The 21,668-nt window shown below is 37.8% G+C and overlaps 1 long non-coding RNA gene across 1 annotated transcript in view; it reads right to left on the bottom strand.

Moving 5' to 3' along the window:
- Positions 1–12,474: 12,474 nt before the first annotated feature.
- Positions 12,475–21,668, bottom strand: part of LOC107684466 (uncharacterized) — a 16,500-nt gene continuing 7,306 nt past the window's right edge. Inside the window, exons 2-3 of the long non-coding RNA XR_001633854.1 lie at positions 19,314–19,318; positions 12,475–12,484 (exon numbers count right to left, since the gene is read on the bottom strand). This is a non-coding gene — a long non-coding RNA (uncharacterized LOC107684466). The remainder of the gene's footprint in view (positions 12,485–19,313; positions 19,319–21,668) is intronic.

The following is a 21,668-nucleotide window of genomic DNA, read 5'->3' on the forward strand; positions in this document are numbered from 1 at the left end:
AAAAAGCACAACAACAATAAAACAGTAGGCTACAATGACAAACTAGCTGACATAACCTTTCTTAACAAAAACGAATAAGACAAGGCATGGCATAGGATGTACATGCTGTATATACAGACTAATAAATTACAGAATGTTTAACAAACACTGAGGAATCAAATAAAAGAGAGCCTCCATAGCTTAAGGTAAACAGCAAAGATACGTTTTTCAAAAATGAAAACAAGAAGAAAAGTAACGGTGACAGTGATTGCATGTTTTGATCCCCCCACAAGAATACCAGCATGTTCACCTTCTCTGGTTTAAACTTTAGTTTGTAAACCAAATCCTCCGTTGCTCTCACCTTCGCGCTGAAAGTGCCTCTCTTCACGTGATCAGTGAAATCTGACTCCTGCTATAATGTGCCGCGGCTCTGCAGCGTGCGCTGTATGAAGCAGACACTTTGGAGCAGCTTAGACCATGCACTCGCACAAATGCGACCACGTCAAATTTTAACTCGCACATTCTCAAAAATTGGTCGCAGTCTAGAGCCCTGTATATAGGCCGTTCAGATTACTTGTTAAAGTGCAACGAAATACCTTATATCAGCAGACGACATGTGTCTTGAGTTTGTGGTTGGAGACTCCTTCACCGGCTACAGGCTTCTCATTTGCGCGCGTGTGTGTGTGTGTGATACAGTGCTGAATGAAAAAGCAGGGCAATTTGATAATAATAGCCGAATTATAATGGGCTGCCTAATAATAATAATAATAATTATTATTATTATTATTATTTAATACATTAATAGGAGAATGAGCCTAATATCGTCTTGACTATCGACAAGGACATCTGCTATCGTCGATACACGATACTATCGCCTATCGGCACAACCCTAGCATCCATAATTGTAATCACGATTAGAAATTCGATTAATTGTGCAGCCCTAGTTGAATGAATGACTCAATGACTCACTCATTAAGACAATGAGTTGCTGCCATAGTTTCATATTTAAAATATAATTTAAGTGACAACATTATTCAAAATTCTATTTTTAAAACATTAATCTCACTGTATTAATGTAATTTGTGTAAATGCATTTATGCCACCTCTGAGCTGCATTAAACAGTCTGTGTAAATGCACCAAAATGCAACTTCAGATGCAGCTTCTATTACTGAGTGAAAATATCACCTACAACTGCAATCAAGAAATCTGTCACTTGAACAGCTGTATTCACAACATCTTTGATATTTTGCTGACCTCCACACATGCTTGGACCCTGATGGATGATGATGTGGCTATATATTTAGCTGATTTGTTTATTAAAGTCATTTCACATTTAAAAAAAGTGAGTGAGATGAAGACGTGTTAGATAAAGGTGCAGTACTTTTGTGTGAAATCGCAGAATAAAGTCTGAAACACTGGGGACTGTACAGTGTTTTTCTCTGGACACTGAAGGGTGGACTTCTGTAGAGGACAGGAAGGAAATGCGACTGGAAGAGGTTCCTGTAGAGACGGCTTATGCATTGAAACATTTAGTAGGGCCTCAAAAACAAACCATCATTTTACAGCATATTAGCCTGAAGACCACATGAAATGACTTGACAAGAACAGTCTTCTTTCCTATGTTGACGTATTTCCTGTTGATACAGGAAGTTTGTGTGGATTTTATGGAAGGATTTTTTTTTTTATAGTCAATAGGCTTTGTTTTACAGCTTCAGGACCCCAGACTGCTCACAATACACAGTATTTCAAAGCGGCTTTAAAGAAATTCATACTGTTAATGTTCACAATGCATGCATACACAATGCCTTATCCTCATTTAGCAGTTTAAGAAAGAAAAAAAGAAAAAAATGTCTCCTTAAAACTTGATAAAGCAGAGTCATCCTGGAAATGACTTTACCGTGTCCACACAGGGAGCAGCTAAATCGGTGCGGTACAGAAGGTGAGCAGGGCACTGCTCTGCGTCTATTACATGCTGCCCTGTTTCTGCTGGGGTTTAATAATTTAGGACCCCCTCCCTCCAGACCAGCTGCCCCACAGACACAAGCATGAGCTGCAGGCTGTTAACTCCTTCCTGCCTGAACCTGACCGCTCTACACTGCAAACGACTCGCTGCAGCAGATAAAATCTGTTTGTCATGATCTCTGACACAGCTGCTGCAAAAGCTAAGTGAGCCGCTTCAGACAGCAGTCATACATCACATCATAACTGAACATGATCACCGTATCTGTGGATGTTGTGTGTTTGAGTTCCCATCAGCAGAAGACAAGCGTTCAGGACTGAAAGCGTTTGTGATGTGAGTGACGGCATGATCTAGGGAAGGTGTTTTCCACAGGGAAGTTAAAAGCAGTGTGATCACACTGGACTCTTCATGCTGTGACATTTCTGAATGCTGATTTTCTACCTGCTTCAGGCCACTTTAAACTTCTAAACTGAACATGAGCTATGACTTAGAGGCTTCACAAATCACCAAGCAAATTCACATCATATACTCTACCATAAATCCAGGCAAGGCTCTATACTGCCACCGTTTCAGATGCATCAGTGATCAAATAATTACTAAGTGCAACTGTGAAAAAATATTGAGTGACCAGTGTGCGTGACCTGATTGAAGCTCATGAATATTTGTATAGTACAAACAGAATTCAGAACATTGTATTTTTGTGTATTTAATGTTCAAAATCAGCAGTTTTGAACAAAACGACTGAATCAATAGCCCCTTTCACTCAGTACTCTCAGTAAATAACAGTAAAATTACAAGAATGTTTTTTTTTCGGTAAATACACAAATGTGCTGTTCACACAAGTAATGTCGTTACGTCTTTTCACCAGTAAAATATCATTCACACATCAGAACCAAAATACCAGTAAACTCTATATAATGATATATTTAATACATTACTCTAATAATTTATGCAACTGTAATTGCAATATAAATGCCTTTATGTCATCTCTGAGCTGCATTAAACAGTCTGAGTAAATACATCTAAATGCCACTTCAGATGCAGTTTCTGTGCCACCTGTGCAGTGCAAAGACGGATACTGATTTAATTTGATTGGTAACAGCTAGGGCTGTGTATCACCAGCAAAGTCACAATACGATACGTATCACGATACAGAGGCCACGATACGATACATATCACGATACGGGACTGCACTGAATTTCACCTCAGGAGAATTTAGTAAAACAGCTGTTTATGAAACACTGCATACTATAGTGCCATTTCTAACTATTGGCAGAGCAGGCAGTTGACCTCTGCATTATGAAGGGCCTCCATAACTGTACCACAGTACAATATAGGTAATGGCATATGTTTCATGTTTACATTGGGCACTCCCCACCAGGTACAATATTCAGATTTTTTGCATCTTGTTTTTAAGCCCATAAATAATAATGTACTCGTTCTAATAAATTTATATTGTAATGTACTTGTTCTAATATATTTAAAAAAATCATATTTACATTGCTGGTAGTTCTAAACTAATGCGCTGTCTTCTGTATCTAACACACACACACACGCTCAGTCACCCACACAGATCACGTCGCGGCTGCACTGACGCGCACTCAAGACATTCAGGAACAAACTTTTTAATGCTGCCCCGCAATTTTATCAACTAAATAGCTTAATCGCTCAAGAGCTACATTATCTTTCTCAACAAGGAGCTGGTAACATGTTCCTCTACGGCCAGATTAAGTTAAGGTTTAACAAGGTTAAACCTCGTTATAGCCTATATATTATACTCTATTCATTATTTTTTAGAAACCTCGCACTTTTCTGCTCAATTTTAAACGTTGTTCTTGTATTCAAATTAAGCACAGTCCACTGCTGCACACGTGCCACAATATCGATACTGGGACAGCTGTATCGATACTCATATCGTCAAATCTCTGTGACGATACATCGCGATACAGGGACAGCTGTATCGATACTCGTATCGTCAAATATCTGTGACGATACATCGTCGTATCGAACACAGCATTAGTAACAACCCAATATGCCGTCTTATTCTACATTTTAGTATTGTTTAAATAAATGTAACATATTTATACATTTATTCATAAAAGAATAATAAATAAAAACATTGCCCTCATCAGGGTAAAATATGCCACTGGAAATATATTTAAGAGGGCAAGTATCGCCCATAATGGGAAAGTTAATGTCTGTGAAGTAGGGTGTGCACAAATAGTCAAATATTCAATCTGTAATTATTATTGTTGCTTTGCTGTCCATAAGTATACAGAGAATCCAGTTATATAAATGCATATAAATGAATATCTCAGTTATAACTACATGCACTGGGTGGCGCTGTGGAGCGTGTTAAAAAGTTGATTGTATTTGATCACAGAATGTTGTCGTCTGCCTCGCGAAGTCTGGAATTACTTTGATCAAAATACTCTTACAAAATGGAATTACTTTTGATCACATGAATCAGTGAAACGGAGTTCTCATAATATCACCACCACAATGAGAATAAGATGAAATCTAAACAGCAGTGGACTGAGGAAAGACAGCTGTCCATCACTGCAGTCAGCCAAGAAGAGAGCTGATCTGATCAGAGAGAAATGATCTGGAGACATGTGCTTCCTTCAAGTTTCCTGGAGGGAGAGAGAGCTTTAAGAACAGAAAACACAAAGCGCTGTAAAAAACTCCTCAGCGCACCGTTATCTTTGTGTCTCTGGAACATCTGTGTTGGCACGCATTCTTACTGTTATCAGACTGAGGAGCCAACTTTCATCTGGATATTATTGTTTTTCTCAACATTAACATGATGTGAGACAATACAAACACGACAAACATTGGCCGACTCGAGTGTATGTGCGTTCTGTACTGTAACTGGCAACGTCTGCTTTATTTTTCCATTTCCTCTGCTTGAGCTTGAATGCTTTTGTTCTTTATGTATATATATATATTTGTTTACACATGATTTCAACTAAAAGAAAACCTTGAGATATAATGCAGCACTGTTGTAGAACATTGTTGTGTATAATGCCTAATCAAAAACTTTGAAAATTGAGACAAAAACTTGATTAAAAAATAGGGTCTTTCTCATTCATATTCGAATATAAATTTTTTTATGAGCCCAAATATTTGAATACAATATTTTTGAAAAATGCCCATCCCTAATCCAGATTTTTTCTCAAGTGTTCCTCAATGCGTCCCACCTCAGTCTGAATGGAGGATTGAGCTGCTGTCTGTGCTGCTAGTGAACACATCAGATCACGGCCGTTCTAGTGTGCACGGCAGGAGAAAGCGTCTACTCAGAGCGAGCGCCGTGACGCAACGCAACAAAAATAGATATGTGCTCCAATTATAAACAGAGCTGCCTACTCTCCAAGCGTTTATGATGTGCCCGTGTCGCTCGCACTGCAAAACGGGTGTGCAACTTTCACAAGTCATTTCTGCAATTCAAAAGATTTATTTTTTAATATAAGTCATGCTGCCTTGACACTGAAAAGTAGACCACTTGCAGCAAATTCACTTCAAACTATGTGTGCTCCATGCGGATCTGTGTCTGTTTTCACATCAAATGTCACTGATTCCTAAACCACTGCATCCAAATAGCACAAGAAACCTTTTTTAAAGATTGAAAGACTGAAATGGTTGTAATAAGCTAGATATAAATAATATAATTATGTTCAGAAGAGTGAATGCGTGTTCCTCCTACCTTGTACCAGTCAAAATGTAGGCTAGTTGTTTTGTTGTTGTTGTTTTAGAATGTAATGTTTATATTTTAACCCATTTTTTTTCAACAATGTATATCACAGCCTACACATATACACTCATTATGTTTTCATAGCTTTGAATTTATACTTTTTTTTATCCAATTAATGACAGAAAAGCATTCACTGCAGATGACAGATGGAAATTTGTAGGCTGGTGCATCGATTGCTCAGATATGGCACAGCAGTGGCGTCACATGACACTCAGAGTCAGCTGAGAGCATGTGTTACAAACAGGAAATGGAGGGTGGGGTGAGCTGCAGAACTAGAACAAAGACTCACACTCACACACACTGAAAACTGCTTCCCCTCTCACAAGACTCACCTAAGAGGGGAATTCACCTCATTTTCAAAAATGAAATTCAGGCCCTGAATAAATGTCTAAAAATCCTGATTGGTGTACCACTATACATCTATACATAGTTATAAATGATAAAAAGAAGGCTTTAAAAAGATCGGTATCGGTGATCGGTATCGGCAGATACTGCTTTCTGTGATCGGTGATCGGCCTCAAAAATCCTGATCAGATCACCCCTAGTAAACACGGTCTTAAATGAATAATAAAGTCCTAAATAACCATAAAGAGTTGGGAGAAAACCGGATGTGTGTCAGAGCCACTTCATGTGCATCAGGATTTAAAGTGACAGCACTGCAGTTAAAGTGAAACCTGCTGTAGTTTGTGTCATTTATGTAAATAAAAAAAGAACAAAAGAAAAAGAGAAATCACTCACTGCTCTACTCGCTGAGTAACTTTTGTAGCTTGAATAAAGATTAATCTATAGCCTATAGTTTATGCATATACAACTTATAGTTTATGTGAAGATTGTTTTAAGTTCTCTTATATATTTCAAAGCCTATTAAATGTGAAAAATAATGGCTTTCAATTACTGTAATGTTGAATGGTTATAATTAATAGCTAAAATTGAGGGGAAATGCATTTAATAGACACATCAGTAGCAGTATTGGTATCAATGACACTGCCTTCCTTAATAATAGGCTACTTAGTAAAAAAAAAAAAAAAAAAGCCATTAAACATTGTTTAATGTTGTTTCTACATTAATTTGGAGGTTCACTGTTGAAGTATGACAATATAAATATATTAATATGCGATTAATCACGATTAATTACAGAAAAATGTGATTATTTTATTTTTTAATTGGTTGACAGACGGCACTAATGTTAATCTTTTATAGATGTTGGTGTTGGTAGTTCATTTACTGCTGAATATGCATTTCACTTTAATTGTATAGGTCCCCCAGTAAGAGATCAGGACAGCCGATTATCGAATTGAAAATTTGAAGCCTCGGCCCCCTTCAAATTTTCAATTCGATAATCCAGCCCTCAAATGAAGATAATTGAATAGCCCTGGTTTACAGCATTAGTTTAGAGAGTTTTTTTTCTTTTGTAATAATTTCTTAATTGTTAAATAAATAATACAAGTGCATTTCCAGTTATAATTTGTACTTTGGCAGAATTTAGGTTGGACTCAGACATTTGTATCACTGATAAATGCCTTTCAATTCTTGTCATTTACTTTTCACAAAAAAAAAAATATATATATATATATAGCGAAAAGACAGAATAAATTGTACCGAACAATGACACTTTGGTGACGCGATCAAATAGCAACCAGCGTAGAGTGCAGGCAACTCTTTATAATGCAGCAAACATGCCGGCAGTGTGGAAGCATTTAAAACTGTTCATGTTATGTTTTCTAATAAAGCACGAATTGCATGCATTCTGACAGCGCTGCACGAGCTCGCGGCGCTATCTGCTCCAAAGTCCAAAGCACAAGGAAAATTTGCACTGAAACGGTGTTACTCGTCAGTTGCTCAGTAACATTTTTATGATTCTTTACAAGGCATGTGACAATACGATACGTGCGACGTATTCGTAATGAGACTCATTTATAAATCTGCTGTCAACAAAAAGCATTGAGGTCTTTCCTGCACATTTCTGCCAAAATAAAAGCTGAGAAAAAGCAAGAACTCCATCAACATTTATAAATGTTAGTATTGTAATTTTACTGTTGTTCTGTAAAATAAAATGAAAAAAGAATAATAATGATAATGGTTACAACAGCTCTATTAATACATTTATTATAACATTCACACAGTGTTCAAATCTGTAATATTTTTTAATGTTTGAAAAAGAAGTCTCTTCTGCTCACCAAGGCTGCATTTAATTGATTAAAAATACAGTAAAAACAGTTAAACTGTAAAATATTATTACAATTTAAAACAGCTGATTTCTATGTGAATATCTGTTAAAATGTAATTTATTCCTGTGATGCGCAGCTGTATTTTCAGCATCATTACTCCAGTCTTCAGTGTCACGTGATCTTCAGAAATCATTCTAATACGTGGATTTGCTGCTCAAAGTGTCCAGTTTTCCTTCTTTTTCGTCTTTAGACAATCACACAACTAATTCAAGAAGGGGGTCTCAAAAATGGCCAAAAAATGTATTTAATAATAATTATAAATAATTGTATTTTACTAACTTAACAATTTTAAGTTAAATTGTGCTTTGTTTCTGCTAGAATGTTAAAAAATGTTCAGTGTTAAATAAATATTTTTAAATTGTAGTTTTGTAATTTATTTATTTTTTCTTTGAAAAGCAAGACAAAACAGTAAAAAGCACATTTTGGTAATTTAATTTATGCAATGGTTAAGAAAATTGCCAAAATACATGGGAAAAAAAACACGAAAAACCATGTTCGGTATTCGGCCTTTGGCCCAGTGTTTCGTTTTGTTCAGTTTCGGACAAGTATTTTCATTTTGTTGCATCCCTAGTTTGGGTCATTATTTATTGGTTAGCAGCCCTAACCACACCACCACAAAAAACAGCCTGTGTACCTCACTATAAGGGTGAAACTAAGTTGTGCTCAATTCAGAGCAAAATTCAAAAGTAAAACAGGCATCTGATGGCAAAGAATCGCATATGATGATTTCCCCTTAGCTCTCTGAACGCATGTCCACTCTCTCCGAGTGCTGCACTGGACGCTAGCACGCTACACCAGCCAAACACACACAGGTCGACCCTCTCACAGCTATTTGTGTCTGTCTATAGCCTGAAGTGATGAAGTGTATGAAGCATTGAGAGTGTCCGGCAAATAAATGCACACAATGAATAGGCCTGAGTGCTTTGTGTGTGTGTGTGTGTGTGTGTGTGTGTGTGTTTGTGTTTTTAGACAGCATATGCCTGCAGCCATTCGCTGAGCACAAAGCATGCAATATTTAACAGCACTCTACCCGGAGGACAGAAATGATGAAGATGCTAGAAGGCACGTCTTAAAAGCCTGATTCTTTGACTCCATTCTGCCCTTTCAAACAAACAATAGCATCATCACTTGGCCTCCATCCTCAGAACGCCATCTACAAGTTAACGCTACACACAAGATACCAAATACACAATGACATGAAAAATCAAGAATAATGTCACAGTTTGACACCAAGGTAGTTCACTCTTCACTCTAAAACCAGTGAAGATTTTTTTTGTTTAGTTTTTCCCCATTCATTTTCTATGTGGATGCGCAAAAAAAAAATAAAAAAAAATAAATCACCCTCCTAACTCTAGAATGAGTCATTCTTTCCGAATAAAGCTATTTATAGTCATCTGGTGAAAAATCCTGTATTTTTTCATTTTGTGATATATAAATCACAGAAAAATTAAATATTGCAATGGTAGCATTTTCCCAATATCGTGCAGCCCTTCTGCGTACTAGTCCACTAGTGGTCGACCGTAATTGGTTTTTTGACAGCCGATGCCGATATCTTAGAGAGCAGGGTGGCCGATGGCCGATATAAAGCAGATATAAGTATATTTTTTATTTTAATTCTAATTTTTATTTATTTTAATTAATGTTTGAGAAACTTGAAATAATTTGAAAATGAATTATATTTAAAATAAATGTGTAAAATAAACATACTTATACTTTAGATCAGTGTTTCCCAACCTTTTTTTTAGTCGCGGCACCCTTTGGAAATTTTAACAAACTTGTGGCATTAGATGACAACTTCATGATTCTATATTTCTATTACAGTATTTTTCACAAATAAAGAAATATTTTAAAATATATAATTAAAAAGGAAGTAAACACTGTAGTCAACAGGGCACTCGGTAATCTGGGAAGTTTGTGTGCTTTGGGAATCATATTATTATTATTATTATATTTTTTCAACTAAAGCCAAGGTAACATTCATTTTACATGCAGCACGCAGTAAAAATGACATGAATATGACAGTGCGCAAATGCATAAATCAGCATAGTTTGAAATCACGAGTTTAAAGTTGATCGCGCGTCTCCAGTGAAGCTGAACTCTCCTCCTGTCCGGATTCAATTCACACGGATCGACCGTCACGCAGAGCACACGTGATCAGGCAATATACAAATGCACACTTCACAAGATCTCACAGCTGGATTCGACTAAGTCTGCAAGGGTTGTGAAATGTAATGTTCATTAGTCATTTAAAGGTTTGTTTAAATGATATGCGTATTTGCTGAATGCTGACGGCAAACGAGAAAGCATTATGTCTGCCTTTCTGTTACTAATAATATAAAAGCAATCGTTATAATACTTTTTGTATATCTTTTAATTAATTTGTTCAACAGTTCTATCTGATTATTAGACAGACTTCTATCTGTATTAGGCAGAACTGTTAGACGACGACAACAAACAATGAAGAGGCAGAATGTGAGCACTGTGTGCTCTGGTGCTGCCGGTCTCAGTGCCGTCAAAATAAAAGTCCCGCCTCGAACACATCGGCCAGGCAGAAAAACTTATCGGCCGATGCCGATATTTGAAAAATGCCAAATACGACCACTACTGTCCACAAAAGCGTAGGAATGGTAATTTTTCAAAAATATTGTATTTGAATATTTAGGCTCATAAAAAAAATGCATATTCGAATATTTGTTTATTTAAATTATTTCACAATTTCTGAACAAGCTTATGATTAGGCATTATACACAACAATGTTCTACAACAACGTTACGTTATATCTCAAGGTTTTCTTTTAGTTGAAATTGTGTGCAAACATATAAGTAATTCCAAAAAGTAATTCCAGACTTCGCGAGGCAGACGACAACATTCCGTGATCAAATACAATCAACTTGTTAACACGCTCCACAGCACCACCCAGTGCATTTAGTTATAACTGACTTTTAGTTTGCGTGCTCAGGATTTATCATGGATTCCCTGCATTTGCAGCCAGCAAAGCAACATGTAGTAAAATTCAAATAGTGTTTTTAATTTGCGAATAATGATTACAGATCGAATATTCGACTATTTGTGCACACCCCTGCTTTATACACGTCGAGCGCTTCTTTATAAAAGTATACAACACCAACCTAATAGCAGACACATCCCATGGCTGTGAATGAGGGTTTATTTAGAAGAGAAGACGAACATCACAGATGCTCAGTAGACAGTTTTCCTACGCTGTCAATAGCACATCTATTTATAAGCAGCTGTTGTAGAGAACGTGCAGCGCTGAAATCTGCACCAACACACAGACATGGTCACAGAGCAGAGTCACACTGACAGCCTGGAGTCCAACAGTTTGTACAAGCTGCTACATAAAACAGTGCAATGAGAGGCCCCAATGCAATCCATCAAAATACTTATTTATAGCCAATACTGAGGGCACACTAAAAAACTGACACAAACGTTGATGTGTGTCTAGTGTTTCACTGGGGCTACTAGACTTGAGTGATGAGTATCTAAGATGTTTGTGTTACTACATACTTGTCCCTTTCTTGTTTTGTTTTGAGCAGAGGACCATGTAGAGGGTCAGCTTTATAAAGTGCTTGGATATTTGTGATGCATGTTTGAGCTGGATTTGAAGGGAAGTGCACTTGTATAAGTATGTAGGTCACATGACGTACTGAAAGAGATGCTGGTGAATTCGCTTGTGGTTGAGCAGAATGACATGGGAAGAATCGTCCTGCCAGCAAGTCCATTAACAGGCCATTAAAGACCACTAACACAAGTCTGGTCTATTTTAAGCCATCACAGTGACCACAATAACATAAGACAACACATAAAATGCCATGATGAAAACTGCACTACAGAGTAGTCACAGAGGCTTCGTTCACACTGCAGGCAAATGTGGCCCAAATCAGATTTTTTTGCTCACATGTGACTCAGATCTGTTTTACTCATGACAGTGTGAACAGCACAAACCACATGGAATTAGGCATGGGACGATAACCGGTTTCAAGGTATACCGCGGTTTGAAACAAGTCACGGTTTCAAAACCACTAAAATTTCCCGTTATACCGTTCCTGCGGTATGCACAGTTTTTTTACGTCTCATCAAAGATGGAAAGTGCAGGACTCCCTCAGTTGTGTGCAGCGAAGAGCGTAACGAGTCACACGACCCCTCCGGTTGGTGCGAGCGGTCAGTGAGAGTCAGCTGTGTGTGGGATGGCCGAAGGAGGTGAATCCCTGGAACTTTTTCCCCCGTCAAAAAAGACGAAGTCTGTCGTATGGGAATTTTTCGGGTAACGTAGACTAACCATGTTTCGTACACAACGATGTTCCGTACAGATGACGTTTTAGATAAATACTTAAATAAATACTTCCAGGTCGTACATAAACTATATATCTGCGTCATTTTTATTTCTCCCTCTTTCACCCCCGATCAAGACAGAGACCCACCCGCCGTTTGTTTCAGTGTTGAAATAAATACCGATAACCGATAGTTCCAGCAATCAACTATCGGTGCCGATTAATCGGCAAAACCGATACATCGGTCGACCTCTATGTGACACACACACTCGCGCTCTCTCTTTCCTTATGTGTATGTGTGTTCATACGCTCCAAACTTAATCCAGGAAAGGTGAACAGTCCTGCATCATAACTTGGACTGAAAGAGGAATGTGTAGAAAGTGAGCATGTCTCCAAAAACCTTGTTGAGCTGCAGGTTTAATGACTGCATTTATTTATTTATCTATTTTACAGAAATTATGTTTTGATTTATGCTTTTGATTATTGAGCTGCAGGTTTAGGCTCACTTGTGACTGCATTTTTTTCCATTTAGTATTTTTTATTTTTTTTTACAGAAAATAATTTATGTTCTGATTATTGTTGAGCTGCAGGTTTAGGCTCACTTAAGTGACTGCACTTAATTAAATTAAGAATTCAATTATTTATTTGAATTATTTAGCCTGACATGTTTACTGTTCCAAAATGTTCTAGGTTTCTTAAAAATAAAATGTATTGTGTTCAGTGGGGGAAAGAAAGTTTTTGTTTTTTACCCCGACATTTAAAAATAACATATTTTAGAGCTGTAATCGCAATACCGTGAAACAGTGATATTTTTATCCAAGGTTATCATACCGTCAGAATCTCATACCGGCCCATGCCTACATGGAATCTGATCTTTTCAATTACGATTTGTGCCACTTCCATATGTGGCACTAAATCCGATACAGGTCAGATGTTTTGCAATGCGACCGCAGTCTGAACAGATCATGTGACTTTCACGTCACTCTAGATCAACATTTTTCATGATTCTGTGCTCATGGGAGTCACTTCTAAGATTCTCATAAGTATTACAGAGACACTAACTCTCTATATACAAGCAAACCATGAGGGCTCGTATCATAAAAGTTTCAAAACTCTGCTCTCCTCGGTCACATCCTTGTCTTTATTTTTCATATTGTCTGCGCATAATTTCACTGGCTTCTGCAGCAGATTACACTATAAACAAACGCATAATCGCTTACTTTATGGCCTCCGTGTTTACTTCCGTATGACAGCGCAAGTGTTGCCAAGTCCACAGTTTTCCCGCAAAATTGGACTGCTTTATTTTTGGTGACACGGGTTGTTTTAAAGCGACCCCACTAAAGATAAGGGCTAGTTTTAGACCAGTTTTGAGAAGCAATTGGGCAGATTTTGTTGTGAAAACGTGGCAATCCAGTTCGTATTGTTCTTTTTCACTTGCGGGTCAGTTCATAACCATGATCTGTTCACACTGGTAATCTGATATTGGCCACAGTTAAAACTACAATGTGAACAGCTATACAAAAAAAAAAACAAAAAAAAAAACATTGGATCTGAGCAAAAATCGAAATTGAGCACTAAGGCTCGCAGTGTGAACTTAGTCAGATTTTCCTTTACATAACTCAGCTTTTTGCTGCTGGTTTTAACAGTTTTTTGGGTTTACTTTTTACAGTTGAGTTAATACTGTTCAGATCTCTATATCACATTGATTTCACAAGAAAACAAGAAAACTGCAAAATGATTTATCTTTAGCAACAAACTTATTTTAGAATACACATGCATAATATTTTTCAATTAAAGTTTTCTTTATGAGACAAATCATTGATGTTTTCTTTTTCAATAAAAGCTAGATACGAAAAGCTTAAGATTTTGGTAACTATAAATTCATAAACGTTTCCATTGGAAAATGATGGGTTTCAGACATTATTTTACAATGCTCAGCATTACTGATGCTTCCAAGAGTTGATTACCTTTATATTTTATAAAACATTACAAAGCATAAAATCACATGTATGATAAGGATGAGTATTTTTGTAATTTCTTCCTTTCCTTGATCGATTAACTGCGAGGCCAGGGCTACGCTACGCGCACTGCGGCGAAATGACAATGGAACTACTTTAACAAAACATACTGTTAATGACAATATGGTGGGAAAAATAACACCGATAGTTATTACATATTTTTTGAAAAAGAAACATGATAGCTTGAAATAATCCAATCAAAGTCAATAATGTTGGGCATTGCCTTTTCAACAGTGTGAGCTAAAGCTAAAGAGTGAATGAACACCTGTGAACTGAAGCGCTTTGCTAGCGTGTTAATTACTAGAGCCCGACCGATATATCGTTTTGCTGATATTATCGGCTGATATGAGCCTGTCACCGATATATCGGTATCGGCGAATATGCCGCCGATATGAACTTTTTTTTACAGAACATATAATGCAGATAAAATGCTTGAAATGGTGTAATTACTTAGTTTGTCCAGCAGAGCGCGCTCCATTGTTTGCTACTGGCGACCTGGATGAAACGCTTTAAAGCTTAAGTCTATGGAAAACCACTGAAACTTTGAACGGCCATATCTCCGTAACGGAAGCGAAGCGAATCTGTTCAGGCTTCCGATTTCCGATTTTTCGTTAGTGTGATCTGCCGATACCGAATTTTGCCGATTCTGATTTTCTTTCTAAGAAATATGACAGCATATACAAAAAAAAATTCTTCAACGCAAAGTTTTATTTTCATTAAAAAAACACAAGTAAAAAGTCAGTAATAAAATACCGATCCGGGCCAATCATGAGGAAAATCGCCCGATTCCGATCCCTGGCCGATCGATCGGTGCATCTCTACTCATTATAATTCTATGTACACACAATATGACAGCATTGTGTTGCACATCTTGAACTATATTGCACAACTATATTGTGTTATCGAGTGATTTGTCCCTTGCCGTTTTTGAAGCCATGAACATAATGTTGAAAAAAAAAATAGAAAAATAACACAGCTAGATTATTAGCAACATTAATGTTTTTGAAAACGAAATATCTAAAAGGAATATGACATTGCTCATTGCTCACATTCCTAAATAATATTAATCATACAACATAAACCTAAAACTACATATTACATCTGCACAAACGAACATAAAAGCACATGAACTTAACCGTGCTACTGGTGTGGATGCGCTATAACACAAAGAATGTACATTCCATTACAACATTGTTCTCATAACAATTATTCTTGCACTTAACAGTAATTCCATTATCAAGTGATTCCAGTCATCACTGAGTGCTTTCAAAGCCATACTTTCACTTTGGTTCCTCTGGTCTAGATAGCATGCTGTCACATTGCTAACCAATCAGACCAAATGATCATCGTTTTCATGATCGATCGTCACTCTCACGTTCGAGTACTCAAGTACGTGAATGCTCGTGCCAAACCCTATTATAAGATATAATATAAGAACTGTAAGGAATTATGCCTACTAAATCTACTGAAAAGACTGTACGGATAAAAACTTTAAAGAATATCATACCATCAACAACATTTTTTATCCACGTTTTAATTTATTGTGCACCTCTGTTGTGCAGCACCTTATTTATTAAAAAATAAAAATGCAATGTTTTAGAGTAGTATATTTTAAAGAACTGATTAAATTCCTTGCGCTTCATTAATTAATGTGACTACCACATTTTTAATGATAATTTTTATCATAAAATACAGAATCCAGAAAAAATGAAAATCAAATTTGTGGAAGAAAAAAATAATAAATTTCATAGTGCTTGATATCGTTAAGATTTCATATTATATATTTTAAAAACGTTATTTTATATGAATTCAATTGTGACCAATTTGTCAAGTGTCAATTTTTCGAAATTGAGATTTATGCATCATCTGAAAGCTGAATAAATAAGTTTTCCATTGATGTATGGTTTAGGATAGGACAATATTTGGCCGAGATACAACTATTTGAAAATCTAGAATCTGAGGGTGCAAAAAAATCTTAATATTGAGCCTTTAAATTTGTCCAAATTAAGTTCTTAGCAATGCATATTACTAATCAAAAATGTTGTTTTAATATATTTACGGTAGGAAATTTACAAAATATCTTCATGGAACATGATCTTTACGTAATATCCTAATGATTTTTGGCATAAAAGGAAAAAAAAAATAATTTTCACCCATACAATGTATTGTTGGCTATTGCTACAAATATACCCCAGCGACTTAAGACTGCTTTTGTGCTGCAGGGTCACAATTTATTTGACAAGCCTTTTGATCCTTCATTTAATTAAACAATTACATTTTGCAAAAACAAAATGGATTTCATGGGGCCGTAGATAAAAGAATGCGTGTTCCTTAATGAGTATGTGAGCATGTGACGGTTCAGTCACAGTCAGTCCTTACCTGCCTGATGCTGCCTGCGTACTGCCACACGAAGCAGTGAAGAGTCCACCGGATCCGTTTCACATTACAGCCAAACGGCACTCACACAATCAAAACTCGCATCAACAGGCTCAAACACACTTACAAAAGCTGGAGGAAAGCCTTTTGTACAATTAATACAAAGGTCTTGTGACTGTGGCTCTATTACAAAGCCTAGTGAGCCATCTACCTATAGGCCGAATGCTCAGGTATCATGGGCGAGCAAATAGCCTACCAGTTCGGTTCGGGAGTTACGGGTGGTTAAATTCGCGGTCCGGCGCCGACCGATCTAGCGATCCCGGGGGGCTACCGACGCACGGAGGGTGGCGTTCGAGAGGGCTCCTCGAGCTGAAGGGATCCCCCGAATTTGGAGGAGATCCAAATTCGCGTTCGCAAGATAGTGACACCAGTCAACAAACACTCTCACTTCAGTAAGGAGGTCTCTTGTTCAGGCAGCATTCAAGCGTTGTCTTATTCGACCGTAAGTGCCCTGCGAAGTGGACTTCACATGAAATTCCGCCATGATTCCAGTTCCAAGGGAACGTACACATTACATTCAAAGGGCATTAAAGTGCGCGAGACGTGAATTTATATTGTATTTATTTACAGAGGTAGGGGAAACTCTAGTTAGCAGCATGATTATATGACTGTACTTATTATGGCCATATTGTTAGGTAGCATTACAAGTATTGTTCAGGGAGAAGACGATCCCAGAATGCACCAATTCAATAAAAACGTCCATCCAAGATGACAGACGTCAAGTATGTCCATTATAAATGTAATTCACCCAATAGGCAGCTCAGTAGCTTTGGAACAGAGCTCATTTTTCATACTGTTTCTGTTGTCCGTCGTCGCAGTTTACCACTGGACTACTGCAAACGAGAATACAACGTGTTTAACATCAGCTGTCTGGACTCAGATCCTTCAAACAATCGTGCCACCTGCTTTTGACCAAACCGGTTTCTCTGGATGCTCAAGTCCGTCAGGCATTTCTTCCTGATACTGCCATGAAGACGCTCCAGAAACACACGGCTGTTCCACTGCACATCAGGGTTTGGTACTGAAACCCTATTGGCACCAGTACCTTTTTGACCGGTATGTACCGGGCCGAATCAGAACGCAGATCTCGGTGCCACTCAAATGCCTGAGCTGTCAATTGAAATATTTGCCCTCTGGTGCTCCGAAACGGATGTAAGAAGCATCATCACCGCATGTGATCTCTAGTAAAATTACACTGCATTCATGTGGTGTCAGAATAACCAGAAAAATAATTCCTGACTGAGAAAATTCACGTGAGTGAATTCAAGTTGAGAAGCTCTGATAATACAAATCCAACACATCTTTGTAGTAACGTTATGCCGAGTTCACACTGCACGATTTTAGCCCGATTTTTCACTCGCCAACAGGTTTTGCGAAATCGCCGACAAATGCCCGAAATCGGAGGCAAATCGGTGCTCGTTCACGCGAGTGACAATCACGCAGTGTGAATTATCAAAGACGCGATCTGAGAAAATCGCCGACACCCGCAAAATATTTGGCATGCTATATATCTGGAGCTGTCGGCGATTCACAATCACGCTGTGTGAAATGAGTTCTGACTGAAAAACACATAGGCGATGACCTACAGCCAATGAGAGACCAAGATACAGGGCAGAGGGAAGTTCAGGGAGTTATAGACCAGAATATCAGTATTTTAATAGATATATGGAAATCAGCTCACAGACAATTTGCGGGCTATATATATATTTTTGAATAATTCCAGTCTTGCTCGAGAACTCCAGTCTGACGCAAGCGGGTTCTCACGTTATTTCCTTATCACTTCTCACGTGTGTTTTGTTGTGAAACGTAGTTTGCAGACCAGAGAGAGCTGTTGGCGATTCTTCCTATTGTAAAGTCATGCAATGTGTACACCTAGACACACATTTCATGAGGAAAGTTAACGTGCACGTTATAATCAGCCCAGAAGTTTCGTCTGAATTGCGTGTTTCTACTTTCACATGCAAATGACTTGTTGCACTTATGACTATGATAACTTTCCGGCATCAATTCTAGTAGGGTAAAACGTAATTACGCTTTCGAAACTGTCTGTTTTGCCCTGCCATCATTAGCTGAAGCTGTGTGTGAACAAGAAGTGGCTGCAGAGTGTGAGCTGTTCCGTCTCACGCAGCCAGAGAGAGATTCTCCGGTGTTCCGCAACAACGCTTGGCTGCCCGCAGATGCGCCTGCCTATAAATCGGCCTAATTTGCAGCACAATCGGCCGATGCAGATTAATTAAAAAATGCCAAAAATCGGCCGATCAATCAGTCGACCTCTAAAATGTCAAGAACCAAACCGTCTGAAGAACTGGGTGTTCACTGATGCTCTCTATAGTGAACACAATCACATGAGACAAAGCAAATCATGACAGCTGCTCAGCTTTGCATCAGGTTCAGGCACATTTCTCCTACCGTTCAGTTTAACATTAGCAATGTCAACAGAAAGCAAAGCTTTATTCCAAATGCAAATTATGCAGTTTCACATGCAAAGCGTATTAGCGTAGCATTGGCAACTTGTACAGCGGTATTGTCCTTCTGTGGTCCACTTTGCTTATTCAAAACAGCACATGAACGTCAGATAACAGACCTGTATTCAAACGACCTGCGAGGAAATGAGCATGATGGCACGGGCCAACGCTGGGCTGCATGAGCACCGCACCTCACCTTAAACAGGAGTCACGAGAGATTGCGCCATCGCTGCTCTGATGGTAAAGACAACTTCCAGTTCATTAAGTGAGTTGGATGTTGGTTCAGGAAGCACTCTGATTCAGCAAGTTCAGACTGAACTCTCTTAGAACAATTCCTTAAAAGAACTAACTCGTTTGTTCGTGAGTCAGACAACACTGCTTACAATGGATGTTTGAATGCAAGGACAGCGCTATAGAAATGTGCGCTTTCATGCCAGTATTTTACACTACGCTGTTTGTTTCTCACCACATTCAATTCAGACAGCAAACTCACATTCACATGAAATGTGATTTCTTTTGCCTTGACAGATTCAGCAGTGGCAGAGCACGAAACACTTTGCCCTTATTCATGGTTGGGTTCAAAATGATTTTTGCATTCCTTAAAGGGTTAGTTCACCCAAAAATGAAAATTCTGTCATTAATTACTCACCCTCATGCCGTTCCAAACCCTTAAGACCTTCGTTCATCTTCGAGTATGGGTCACCAAACTTGGCCACATGTCACGTCATGTCATGTCACGTCACTTAATCGAATGCAACTGTCATGTGCATTTTGTTAGTAATGCCGGTTCTGTAATCAGCAAAAAATTTGATTATGAAATCGAAGAAATCGTTCGTGATAATGACAGCTGTTTGCATTTAATGACAGAAAAGTTGCCCTTGAGCAAGGCACCGAACCCCCAACTGCTCCTCGGGAGCCGCAGCATAAATGGCTGCCACTGCTCCGGGTGTGTGTTCACGGTGTGTGTGTGTTCACTGCTGTGCGTTTATTAGTCACATTGAATCAATAAAAGCAGTTAAATCTTCTGTTTATCCAACTACCGCTATAGGCATTTTCTGGGTTTCTTCTGCAAGGCGTATTTGGAGTTTCAGCGCGAGAGCGCCCTCTGGCCTTTGGATGGAGATTTACTGCTGATCACAGAAAGATTTCAGTGCTTCACTGAAAGATATGCATGACAATCAGCTTCTGTCGAATCGCGATTTCGATTCCATTTCGATTTATCGTGCAGCCCTAATTCAGAGATTTGAATTTTATATCATAAAGACTAATCAAGTAGAGGCTACGTCGCAGGTCTGATGCAGACGAATAACCCTTTAACGGCACCAGTCTGTAAACAACACAAGTCATGTGCCACTTCAGGAGTCAGTAGCATCTGTCCTGTGCTCATCCAGAATTATACAACGAGATCAACAGGTGTGCATGATAACACACACACACACACACACACACACACACACACACACATATATAGAAGTCCCTAATTAGTTTAGAAAACATTTTTGTTAAAGTACATTAGGCTACATGTCGAGCAGCTCATCTAAAAATGTATTTCATTTTCTTCTTGTCAAAAACATACACTCAAAACATACGTATGTATCATTAATCTACATTTAAACTGCATTGTACAAAGTTACATTGGATTTTTGAGTCTCTCACTGTTTAAGTCGCGTAATATTTGAGTTTGAGATTATTGTAAAAGTGTACCTTTTAAAACGGTACCGTTGGTAGACATGCTTTTTGATTACTAAAATGTAATTTAACCATTAAAACAGAAACCAGAAAATTAAAAATGGGAAAACCTAGAAAAATTAAAAACTGAATTTGGGGGAAAATAAAAATGATTTCATAGGGCCCTATCTGAGGTAGCAGAGCTTGGCACATTGCCAAAGCCAAAATGTTGGTATTGGAGCAACCTTAAATCATGTGATACTTCAGCAAAAATACAAAACAGCAACAAAATGTACTTCCGATAAGGTAGCCTATGTAGAATTGTTTATGGAGCAGATAAAATGCCTATAATTTTGACTCATCCTCTTTCTTAAAAATGATTTAAAGGCTAAAATGTGAGGTTTATTATTTTATTTATTTTCCAAAACTTTATTTGCACATGTTGAAAGTCATCCAACTAGGCCTGGGTATCGTTCAAAAATGTTCGATATCGATACCGATACCTTGACTTCGATACCGGTTCCTGAACGATACTTTTTTCGATACCAATTTTATGAAATCAATTTTAACAAGATTACATTATCTAAAAAAAAAAAAACGGTTACACTTTACTTGAAGGGGTGTGCATAAGACTGACATGACACCTTCATAATCATGACATGACACCTACATAATCATGACATGACATGTCATGAATATGAAGGTTTTTTATGCATGTTTATGACAACTGTCATTAAGTGACATTCGCTCAGTTATGTAATTTTTAATGCAAAGATGACATTGTTTGAGATGTCTTTGTTATGGGCTATGGTTAGGGGTAAGGGTAGGGGTAGGGTTAGGTCAAATAATGTCATATTTGCATTAAAAATGACA

Source organism: Sinocyclocheilus anshuiensis, unplaced genomic scaffold (genome assembly GCF_001515605.1).
Source record: "Sinocyclocheilus anshuiensis isolate Anshui unplaced genomic scaffold, SAMN03320099.WGS_v1.1 scaffold397, whole genome shotgun sequence".
Lineage (NCBI taxonomy): Eukaryota > Metazoa > Chordata > Actinopteri > Cypriniformes > Cyprinidae > Sinocyclocheilus > Sinocyclocheilus anshuiensis.